Source organism: Lissotriton helveticus, chromosome 4_1 (assembly GCF_964261635.1).
Source record: "Lissotriton helveticus chromosome 4_1, aLisHel1.1, whole genome shotgun sequence".
In the NCBI taxonomy this organism is placed as follows: domain Eukaryota; kingdom Metazoa; phylum Chordata; class Amphibia; order Caudata; family Salamandridae; genus Lissotriton; species Lissotriton helveticus.
In genome coordinates, this window is record NC_136063.1 from 659,827,456 (window position 1) to 659,840,111 (window position 12,656).

At 42.7% G+C, this 12,656-nt stretch overlaps 1 long non-coding RNA gene across 1 annotated transcript in view; it reads right to left on the reverse strand.

Annotated features, from left to right (window-relative positions):
- Positions 1 to 520: 520 nt before the first annotated feature.
- The window catches only part of LOC144827283 (uncharacterized), a 90,741-nt gene continuing 78,605 nt past the window's right edge, over positions 521 to 12,656 (reverse strand). Inside the window, exon 2 of the long non-coding RNA XR_013610115.1 lies at positions 521 to 5,694. This is a non-coding gene — a long non-coding RNA (uncharacterized LOC144827283). The remainder of the gene's footprint in view (positions 5,695 to 12,656) is intronic.

Here is a 12,656-nt window from a genome sequence, read left to right on the forward strand (position 1 = left end):
GCTTCACTGCCCTGCACCACCAATCCAATAAATAAGCCCCTTGCTGTTTGTGCAAGGAATCTATATGCACCCCCTTAAATGGTTTAAATTGATAACACTCAAAATTCTCGACATATCTATAGTCCATTGATTCCTTTGCCTCTGGCGTTGAACAGATCAAATCTGTGTACTTTTGAATGTTGATATGTTGATGTACTTTCTACACACCTAACCCCATCAACTTACCTGGACTATTCAATCTCTCCTTGAACCCTCATGTTTCACCCATATCATACTGACAACCACTGATCTCTCAAACATTTTCACTTCAACATTTGTCTCATATTCCTCTAATCTTATCCACACCCCCCCCTTTACTTCCAATCCCTTAAAACCACATGCTGCCTCTAGGCCATTCCTCTCCCCGACCCAATCCAGAAGCACCCAGCTTGCAAATAACTACCTTTCCCATCTAACAAAACCATCACTACTTACCTCTACTTACCCTTTTTAAAAGCCACTGGATAAACCAACTAACCTCTTAATTTTTTAAGTTTAAGTTTATTAAAGGATTACACACAGTACATAATGGTGAAAAGAAAACATTAAGGAGGTACAACGAATACTGTAAAAAAATATGAAAATATAGTAAATAAGAATGAAACATTACTCAGATTCTTAATAGTATGAAGAATAATGTATCCTAACTGCTGTGAACAAAGTAATAATGTGACATAAAACAGCATTAAAAGGCAGAAAATGAGGGTAGGGAGGAAAGGAAAGAGAGGGGGAGAATCCCATCAGTGCAATATAGAAAGCAATACAGAACATATATGATATGTAATAACTGTAGGCATATTATAAACAATAAAACAGTATCCAATATAATAACAAGTTCTATAAGAAAGAAACAGAGGAAACTTAGAGCGCAGTAATTTTAAGGCAGCTTTCATACTTCAGAGGTAATTAGGATTTGTGTACTAGCAAGTAAACTAGACTTTAATAGAAAATAAGTAACTGTAATCCACAATACATTTCACTTTATAGCTAAGGAAATTAGGTAAACATAATTAGTGTAAAGTCTGTGATTTAAACATACAGCACATCACCACAATTGAAAGGTGATATCATGAGCATGTTTCTAATTGGATGTTATTCAGTGGGGAGCTACAGCTAGTAGTAGGTCAATCAATGTATGGGCTTGGGCTAATGTACTCCATTATGGGGCAATACTACCTAGAAAAATATTAGAGAATGAAAGGGTATATTTACTTTAAAAAGCTTGTAATTTGGTGCCATACCTGTGTCCTGAATAGAAAAAATGGGAGGGATTTCAATAGCTTGTGTTTCAAATCTGCTTTAGAGTAAATACAGGTCCAACAGGATGAATCAGTATGCTTGGAAAAATGATTCAAATTTACAGGAGCAATTAATAAATGATGGTGGAGACTGCTTTAGTGATTTCAATTAATGAGATTATTCTTCCAAGTAAGTAAAATCGATTTGATATGCTGAGATTGGGGAGATTTAATAGATTGGAAAAATGTGGAACTATTTGAGATGAAAGGTTGCGATTCTTGGGTGGACAACGTTGTGTAAAATTTAACAAACTCATTTAAAATGGCTTTCTCCTTAAGAATAATATCGCAATTATTATTAATCAGGGATAAAAAATGTGGGCGGTCTTTTTTTACTTTTATGGTAATTAGCAAGCATTTTCCCATTCTTATTTTGGCCACCATAATATCTTGCATTGTTTTTTAATAGTGGAAGCAGAGTTGGTGTTTAGTGATTGAAAGTAAATTTAGCATCTTATAATTCTTGTAAAGAATATAATTTTTAGAATTACAAAAAGTGTATTCAAGTTTTTTATTTTGTCAAGAAGCTGGGTAGATTGGGCTTCCATAGATTTCTTTTACTGCAAGACAAAATTAATAATACATCTCTGAGCTTCTGCCTTAAAAGAGTCCAAGATAGTTTGGAAGGAAATATCATTGGTATTATTTAGGATGAAAAATTCTCCAGGAACCCAAAATTACTTTAAAATCCTCAGAATGTTGGGAAAAAAGACACAAATTTGGCGTGGATTCCTTATGTGGACAAAAAGTTATCGGGGCCTTAGAGTGAACTACCCCATATAGTCACAGAGTAGTGTGCTACTTGTCTGAAAAGGCAATTTGGCACTTCGTTAGGAGTATGAAGTAATGTACTACAAGTACAATGCAATACAACATACTTGAACTGTACAGCACTGAAAGTCTCTAATAATGGCTAAAACAGTGCTATGCAAATTACTATTGACATAACATATTTCTGTCTTTTATAAACACACATATTTTAATAAAACTTTTATTAAAATTTGTGTTTAAAATTTCAATCCAGGCACAGATGAATGTTTGCACAAAGGTAAGAATTATGAATTGTTCATCAGTTACCACATTCTGCAATTTTCTCCTGACAGATTTTCCCGGGGAAAAGGTTGAGGATAATATGCTAAGATATAAATGCAAAACATGTAGGAATCTGTGTGGTAACCACTAATTCCATCTATTAGGCTTCATTCTGAGATGAGGAACTCAGGAGAAGTTAATTATGTTACCCGTTAAGTATCTCAGACTCGCTAGGTTAACTGTAATTACCATGTGCACTAATTATAGCTCAAACGCCACATAACCTCAATTTATGGCCCTAGTATCCAAATCTGTCTTTGTGCCTCTATCCTGATAATATCCATACAGGGCCAAAGGATCCATTTTAAGTTAGTCCGCTTTGACTACAAAGCTTATTTTGAAACAATCCATATGCTGCTAAAGTGTTTGCCTCTGTATCTAAACGAGCCCCTCATTGTGGCTCTACCCTCCTTCTATCAATCACCTGATTTAGACAGGCTCGGAGTTGGGGCTAGTGGGGTCCTTCTCTTTCATTGCTTCCTCTGTTTCGAATGTAAGTTTTCCAATATATTTAATGTTTGACCGTAGGTCCTAAACACAGGGCCAATGGAAACTTTAGAAGAAATTGGGCAGAAATGATTGATTGTGGATCTTGCCCTTTGATGATGGAGCATTGTCACCTGAGGCATAGCAAAGTTGTCTGCTGCCATTTCTGCCCAATTTCTTCTAAAGTTTCCATCGGCCCCGTGTTTAGGGCCTAAGGTCAAACATTAAATATATTGGAAAACCTACATATGCAAAACATGAAAACATAATTTATGTCTAGCCAGAGACATACCTCTTCCGCCAAAGGCAAGTATGATCAGGTTCTCAGAGTGCATTGTAGATGGATGTAGAATTTGCTTTAATGTATGCCTTGTGTGTTTTTTTCTCTAGCATGGTGTCCATGCAGATACAGCACACCCACACTTCCCTTGTGTAGGCATTGTCCTGCCTCTTAAAGGTAGTGTAGTTCAACAGCAAAATGCTTGTAAAACCTTATTACGCTTTCAACCTTAGGCTGGGTCTGTTAAAAAAAGCTTAATTTTAATATAGCGTATAACAGATTCTAGTGCAAAAAAGTGTTGCACAATGAAAATGCTACTTTGTTCACTACTTGCTCCATTGTTACAATTGCAAACATGTAACCCCATTCAAGAGTGTCTCTTTCTCTAACCAGCCAGGCTAATTGCTATAATTATTATAGGCATTTGTGAACAACCATTATAATGAATGTGGTCATTCTTCGCAAAGGAAGTTTGGAGAAATATGTAACAAAGTTTTGAGTTATAATGCACATTGTCCCTACAGGATTTTCTTTTTTTTAAAACATTTATATTTTTGTAGATTTCACACTTTGTGCTTGGGCCATCATGAAAGCACTGTTGTTATTATGCTACTAAGAGACACTCCTTGTTTGCACAGAATTACCCATCAGCCACACATTCTTTGTTCGGAGCTTTGAGGAATTCTTGTCTTTTTCATGCTAGAATACCGGTCTTTGCAAAGTTATTTCAAGGCAGCTACTTTTTGCCAGTACTTTAGACCTAGTGATTTACTGCATAGGTGCTGCTCTGACATCTCATGTGAGAACTGTTCCATGTGGGGTGCTAAGAACAAGGATTTTATTTTTATTGGGAATAGCGCAGATTCCTGGCAGATTAATTACCAGGTAGAAATTTTGCCAGCTGATTAGCACTCACTCGTTTAATCTCAGGAGGAATGGAAAATGCATTAAGAATCAAACCTGAAACTTGCCAGTCACACATTGAGAAATCCGGAGTGTTAACCTGCTAGGAGCAATATTCTAAGATCTGTGCATGTGTGTGGCCTCAAACAAGCTTATGTTGCAATGTCCCAAAAAGCAGACTGAAAACATCCCTTTGGTCAACAGTCAGAGAGTAGTGTATTTCTGAAGATGGAAGTAAAAATATTTTATGAACTCGTTGTCATTTCACAGAAGGAATTTTCGGAGACTTGGCAAAAAGGGTCCTTGTCTTGAAATAACTGTGAAAACTGGTTCTAAAGTGCTTTGTATTGAAATCTGTAGAGCCTGCATTTTAGATGTTAAATCACCAATTCCCCTTTTCAAGCATCTGTTAGAAGCCTATAAACATTGTCAAATCCGCTAAAACATGTTTTCTGTAACTGTATGAGGTTTAACCAATGTTTAAAATGCACAATTTATGACTCTATTTTCATGTATGGGCTGTAAGGATAGCTCTGCCCTATTTCTTGAAGTGTTACCCTCTATTGGCTAACCTGTAAGCTCACTCTGAAATTCGGGTCTGGATCTGCCCATAATGTGCTCCTACTATACCCTTCCTAAGCCCCTGTTAAACCCTCCCATAACACCTCCTTACTCCTGCCTGAGCCCTTCACCTTTAGTCGTAAATATTCCCGCCTTTCCAACCATGCCATGTCCCTCCCACATTTACGACTAAAATGTAGCATATGTGTGCAGAGATCTCCTCATTCCTGGTGGAGATCTCCACACATAGAAGGATGGACAGAGGTGCCGACCTCTGCTCATAGGTTTTTGAATAGCATTTTGTAGTATGTTTAGTAATGATATTGTAAATCTGATACACAAGAGTTGAGAGAGAAACAACTGCACTAATGACCTGGAAGAATTGACTAGAGGTGGGGGTGGTTGTTGGGGCAGAAGAGATGTAATGCTGAAATCAAAGAAGTAAGGAGATTTACATTTTGTTTAGTTACTTTCTCCCTGAGTACTTTCGCCTCACTATCAACTCCCAGACATTCAGGGAGAGCACTAGCTGAACATCAGACATGGGCCTCATTGGCTCCATGAAAGTAGTTATTGCGACAAAGTCAGGTAGAATGGTGTGGGTAGCACATGAATGCTCCAGGGTGTCAGAGCCTAATCTCTCCCTGGAACTGCTCCTGCTGTTTCAGGGGGCACTTGAGTTGGAGGAGCAGAATGTTGATCATGGGGCTAGCACCTGTAGTTAAGAAGGTCGCGGTTGCAGGCGCAGATATTACTGGGGCCTGACCTTTGACATCATTATTCTAAACCAGGAGGAGCCCCATTGTCCACCTTGTCCTGAATAGTGGTGTCCAGAACCCCTATCCCCATACTGGGCATGACAGCTTCCACCTGGAGTCTTTTGGTGATCGAGTGAGTTTGCCTTTGAGCAGGTGCACGTTCACTGCTTGTAGAAACTTTCACCTTCTCATTCCAACTCTGATGCCCGCTTGGCAGTCCAGGATCTTGTCCTTCATCGAGGGTGCTGCTCTGATGGTTGTTGGCCAGCTCTGTCCACTGAAAAACAATGAGCGCAAAAAAGAAAAAAAGAAATGATGAGTAGAATGCATATGTCAATTACTTCATATATATGTACACATACATTTCAGTGATGTTACATCGATAAATAAGATAAAGATTGACATTGTGAATACTTTGACTACCCTTTGACATTATATTGTGTAAGGTAAACCAAATATTTGTTACATTGGTAAACTTATTTCAACTAATCTTCAAATTAGTCTGCCATGATTCACAATATTTTAAAGCAGGCCTTCAAAGACAGGATATTTTTTCAGAAATGGAGTGTAAGGGTGGATGGAGTTGTACTCCGCGGAAATCCGCTTTAATAGAAAAACCCTGTGAAATTCTGCGGAGTTCCGCTCCGCTCGCCCGTAATTTAAATTCATCCATGTATGTATTTATTTATTTAGTTTCTTATATCGCGCTGGATTCAATCCCGTAAGGGTATCTCCGCGCTTTGCCAACCATAGGATCATCAGGTTATGTGAGACAAGATATTAAAGGGACCGAAAAGCTTCTTGGAAAAGGAGGGTTTTTAGTGCCTTTCTAAAAGACAGGTGGTTGGTAGTCATTCTAACATCAGTAGGGAGTTTATTCCATAAGGCAGGACCAACCGAGGAGAATGCACGGTCTCCTTGTCTGGATTTTTTTGTTACAGGTGGTTTTAAGAGGGCTTGATTGCTTGAACGGAGTGACCGGCCAGGTTGGTACAACTCCAGAGATTGTGATAGGTATTTAGGGCTAACCCCATATAAGCACTTGTGGACCGTACAGCATATCTTAAAATTGATACGCTGCCGCATCGGGAGCCAATGCAGCTCTTCCAACAAGGGCTTAGAGGGAGTCCTGGCCGGTACACTCATGACCAATCTCGCCGCTGTGTTCTGGACTACCTGCAAACGACCCACTGCATCTGCATTCGCTAGAGTCAGCAGGCCGTTGCAGTAGTCCAGGCGGCTAGTAACCAGGGCCTGTACAAGTGTCTTCCTATAGGTGGCAGGAAGATACGGGAAGACACGTCTGAGAAGGCCGATGGTTTGGAAACACAGCCCTGCGATGTAGTTGGTGTGTTCCTTTAAGGTCAATTTTTGGTCCAACTTCACCCCTAGATTTTTAACATGAGGTTTTGAGGAGGGTACTGGGCCCAGATCTAATGGCCACCAGTCTGGGGACCAGAGGAGACTCGCCTTGCCAAAGAGCATAACCTCTGTTTTTCCCACGTTACATTGGAGGCAATTTACAGCCATCCAATGTGACACTGCCCTCATACCCTCAGCAAAGTTCTCCTTGACTTTAGGGCCAAGGGAGCTGAAAGGGTAGAGGAGCTGGGTGTCATCAGCATAGGAAACTGGAGTGAACCCATACTTCCTCACAATCTCAGCAAGGGGGGCCACATATACATTAAACAATGTAGGGCTAAGGCATGAGCCTTGTGGCACCCCCTTCGTGAGCGCCCTCGAGGTGGAACGATAGGGGCCCAAGCTGATAGATTGTGACCTCCCGGAAAGAAAGCTCTCCAACCATGATAGTGCTAAGCCTCCAATTCCTACTCCCTGCAAACGGCTGAGAAGGATGTTATGGGACACGGTATCAAAGGCCGCGGACAGGTCCAACAGCACTAGAATCATAGAGCCTCCTCTATCCTGTGACATTTTGATCTTATCAGTCACAGAGAGAAGGGCCGATTCAGTGGTTGTGGTTGGGCCTGAACCCAGATTGAGATTGGTCCAGGCCCCCTGTCGCCTCGATAAAGCTGGAAATGATGGTATTAACGTGTTTCTCTGCCAGTTTGCTAATGAAAGGGAGGAGAGAGATAGGGCGGAGGTTGGAGAGCTCTGACCAGGGCAAGGTGGAGTTTTTGCGTATAGGGTTCACTACCGCTTCTTTCCAGGATTGTGGGAGTTGTCCCTCGGCAAAGGAGAGGTTCAACAATTTTTTAATTGAGGGGCCTAATATCTCATTCATTTTGTTGATAAGTGCAGTCAGATCTTTGATAGTTATTTCAGGGATTGCATGAAGGGTTTTCCCAGGAGTCACCATAGGGGAGATTTCAAAGACCTCAACATCCAAGGGACCTGAGACTGAGATGATTTTCTTGTATATCCCTTCTATTTTATCCTCGAAAAACTGAGATATTTCATTACAGAGATCTTGAGTGAAAATATCTGGACTCTCACATATCACAGGGTTGGTGAAGGCCTGTATGATTTTAAATAGCTTCCTAGTAGAATTGCCCGCCTCTGCAATTTGAGAGGTAAGGCTTATTTTCCTCGCTTTTTTGATGTTTTTATAATAGGCGGTCATAGCCACCAGATATCGGTCTTTATCTTCCCCATTACGTTTCCGTCTCCAAAGTTTCTCCAACTTCCTACACCCCTGCTTTTCTACTTTGAGGGCCTCAGTGTACCATGTTTCCCTTTTGGCTATGGTAGGTTTTTTGACAATTTTCTGAGGAGCCAGAGTGTCAATGGCTGTCATCAGTGTGGAGTTAAACTTGGAGAGAGCAGTGTTGATGTTATCTGAATTTAAGAGTGCTGGCTCTTTCCAGATTTGTGTAAACCTGGCAGGAGTGACTTTATGCCATGGTCTATGCTTAATGGACTGCGTAGCAGAGTAATTTGTTGGTTTAGGTAGGCAAAGCAGGGAAAAATCTAACATTTTATGATCGGACCAATAAATGTGTTTAGGGGGATGACAGTAAACATTAGGATGGGTAGTGAAAATCAAATCCAGGGTGTGACCACCTGAATGAGTAGGTCCACTATTTCGAAGATGTAGGCCTAATAGAGCAAGATCTGTCAAAAATGCTTTCGTATCAGGATAATCAGCAATATCAATGTGAAAATTAAAATCTCCAAGTAACATAAAATTTTCATTTGCTTTCATGTAGGGAGCTAAAAGTTCGGTTAGAGCGAGGGAAAACCCAGCATTGGGTCCGGGCGGGCGATAGACTAATGCCCCTTTCCAGTGTACCTTAGGGCTGATTTTTAAATGAAAGATCACTACTTCCATGGTGGGTAGCATTACTTGTTCTAAAACCGTAATATTCAGCATATCTTTATATATTATGGCGATCCCGCCTCCTACTTTCTCAGGGCGGTCTTGACGAAGGATTTTATACCCCATAGGTATCCCTAAGGTGATAGTGGGGATAGTATGGGGTTTAAGCCAAGTTTCAGTTAAGAAACAGATCTCAGGCTGAATGCTATGTATAGAATCCCAAAGTTGCATATAATGCTTTGGGAGGGATCTTACATTTAACAGAAAGCTTTTCCAGCCTCCCTGGGTATCTATATTGTTACTGAGGTATCCAACAGTGATGTTGGAGTGAGTGGCTTGGAATCCGCATATGATGCAGGAGAAGGGACCATCAGGACATATTGGTGTTCTATTAGTGCATCTATATTTGCCCTGGGGTTGTAGGGCAAGAAGGGTATGAGGTAAATACCTGATGCTAGGAACAGTCATGGGCCCGTTCATGATGCGCAGGGGCAGAGTGGCTGACCCCTGGCCCCGTCCTGTCGCGGACGGGCGCAGACGGGCCACTCTTTGGCTAGTCTTCGGCGTTGTCTTCGGCTCTCCTGCGCGCGATCGCTGCGCGCTCAGGAGGGGGCGAGGGCTAAATAGCCCCGTCAGCCCTGGCCGCTAGAGCGCTAACCGCTCAGCGAGACCGGAAGTGGTGTCCTCCCTCCCCGTAGCACAATCACGGGGAAGCAAGCGCTTAGAAAGCTAATGCCACAGGTGATATCGGCGTGTATGTGCGAGTGTGTGCACTTTTAAATTTCTAATGTCACAGATGTCAAAATTTAAAGCAATTTCCACAATTTCCTACGTTTAAAATTCGCATTTGTCGCAACACGCACAAGGCTGATTATGCAGGCTGATAATCCCAGGCGAGCCAGCGGGTCCGGGAAACACTGCCACTGTCCCCCTACCGCAGCGCGGAAAAGAAATGCTCAGCCTAAATAGCCCCGTCAGCCCTGGCCGCTAGAGCGCTAACCGCTCAGCGAGACCGGAAGTGGTGTCCTCCCTCCCCGTAGCACAATCACGGGGAAGCAAGCGCTTAGAAAGCTAATGCCACAGGTGATATCGGCGTGTATGTGCGAGTGTGTGCACTTTTAAATTTCTAATGTCACAGATGTCAAAATTTAAAACAATTTCCACAATTTCCTACGTTTAAAATTCGCATTTGTCGCAACACGCACAAGGCTGATTATGCAGGCTGATAATCCCAGGCGAGCCAGCGGGTCCGGGAAACACTGCCACTGTCCCCCTACCGCAGCGCGGAAAAGAAATGCTCAGCCTAAATAGCCCCGTCAGCCCTGGCCGCTAGAGCGCTAACCGCTCAGCGAGACCGGAAGTGGTGTCCTCCCTCCCCGTAGCACAATCACGGGGAAGCAAGCGCTTAGAAAGCTAATGCCACAGGTGATATCGGCGTGTATGTGCGAGTGTGTGCACTTTTAAATTTCTAATGTCACAGATGTCAAAATTTAAAACAATTTCCACAATTTCCTACGTTTAAAATTCGCATTTGTCGCAACACGCACAAGGCTGATTATGCAGGCTGATAATCCCAGGCGAGCCAGCGGGTCCGGGAAACATTGCCACTGTCCCCCTACCGCAGCCCGGAAAAGAAATGCTCAGCCTAAATAGCCCAGTCAGCCCTGGCCGCTAGAGCGCTAACCGCTCAGCGAGACCGGAAGTGGTGTCCTCCCTCCCCGTAGCACAATCACGGGGAAGCAAGCGCTTAGAAAGCTAATGCCACAGGTGATATCGGCGTGTATGTGCGAGTGTGTGCACTTTTATTTCACTGCGTACTTGAGAAAGCTGATATATTCTAAACCCAACTCTACAGGCAAGCATGTCACCCAACACAAGGGAAAAAAACTCCAACATTGCAACAGCTGAGCCCTGGAGCGCAACAACAATAGCAGGACAGGGCACAGGGCCACTTAGTACTTGGCTGCTCACTGCGCTGTTGCCTCATCATGACGTCCACGTTGTGTGCAGTATCAAACCTACATTCTCACTATTTAAAACAGATGCTGTGTATGACATAACGCATTGAAGAGAAAGGCATACTAGTTTACCCTGCAGCTCCTGCTGGTCCTAAATCTCCAATACACACATACATTAGTTTCAATTACGTACCAACTGCAGAGGCGGGATACAAATTTCACTTTTTTAAATTAAATTAGCATCTTGTTTCAAAATTAGTGCACCAGAAATACCCTGTGTTATAAATGCCCCACCACGAACACCAAGAAATCTATATTTTAATGTCTTTCATTAGAGTTATGGACCGGTGATTAAATAGTTCTTACTTTAACTGACCCATTCCTTTGAGTGGGTTGTGTCTGAAGGCCTGGCCCACCTTTACTTTGGGTAGCGTGCCACGGTTAGAAACCTTCCCCACTTCCAAGGAGTGCAGGGGAGCCTTCGGTACAACACAACACCCTAAAGCGCCACCAAGCACACAGGTGAGACATTCTGCTGTGGCGGCAACAGGTAGAGGAGGGTGGCTAGAGTGGCAGTGGGTGCGGAGTAGCTGCCCGAGGAAGTATTGCCCAAGAGAGTACGTGCAAAAGGTGGAACAAGCTCAGTTATTATGACCCAAACAAGCATAAGTGGCTCTCTCCGATTGATAGCGCCATCAAAGCTGATGAGGGCAGAAGTGTCATAGCGAGTCCATATTAAATAGTGCTGATCAGTAGGAGTGGCAGTGGCAAACTCCGCTACGTGGCGGTACCGGAGTTTTTGCCAAACTTCAAGTTCCAAGCCGAGCACGGAATGGTAAAAAGTCCGCAACCTCTGCAAACGGAGCGGAGTCCACCACCCAGAGTTGACTGAGACATATATGTAGTAATGAGTTTTCATAGAATAAATGTAAAACATTTGAAGAAATATTTGAAAAATAATGTAGATTTAAACACAATGTAGTAGGGGGTTATTGACTTTTAAATAAAGTAAACCATTTCAACAATGTCAGCCTTACACACAATGATGTGAGAAAAATTGAAATTCAAGGAAAAAACTGTGGTAAATAATGGTAAATGAAAGCCTGTTGCGGAACCAATGTTTGGCAACGCTTAGTGCTTGACTTACACTAGGGTTTGGCCTGGAGTACATTTGAACCTCCTTTGCCTCTATTTGGGATCTAGTGAAATTAGAACTGTCTTTTGTGAATAACAATTGTGTTATGGGTATCTCTTCAACATAGGGGAAGCAGTAACCTACAATATGGGGCCGATTACGATCCGGGAAAAAAAGTGTCCGTCCGAATCGTATCCGGAGCCCTCTCCGTACGATTCGTAAACCTGCCGTACGACCCGACGAGTACGATCTGGACCGGGGTATGAGGACGCAATTCGTACAGTCCACGTCAGATAAGGGCGATTCGTACGGACAACCACACAATCACATACACACCGTACGGTGCGTACACCCCATGATCGCAGGGGTACGAACCGTACCCCTGCTGACATGGGGTGTACGCACCATACCCGGGGGGGCATTCCATACCTGTTTCGAGGCATACTCTGCTTCTCCGAACGTTTTGGGCTCCCGTAAAAAAAGCGTTGTACCCGACACAAATCGTACTTGCTGGGTTGGAAAAACCTGCTTCGAACCGTACAAATGTCACGTACAGCAGGTTCCGAGGGAGAATCGTACGTAGATTAGAGTCGTACGGTCTTTGTACGATCCGTATGGAGTCCTGCTCCTGGTACAAACCGTACTTCATCGTACGTACGGGGGAGGTTGCAGGGTACGATTTGTACGGGAAAAACGCTCCATACGGCTATTCAGAGTGGTTTTTCCCGAATCGGAATCGGCCCCTATATGTATTTATTGCTGCAATGGTTGAAGGAGATAAAAACATTTGGTAAAATGTACTACACATATGGGATTTTTTTTACATTTGGTTTCTATCAACACGTTTTTGCTTTTGTCTACAA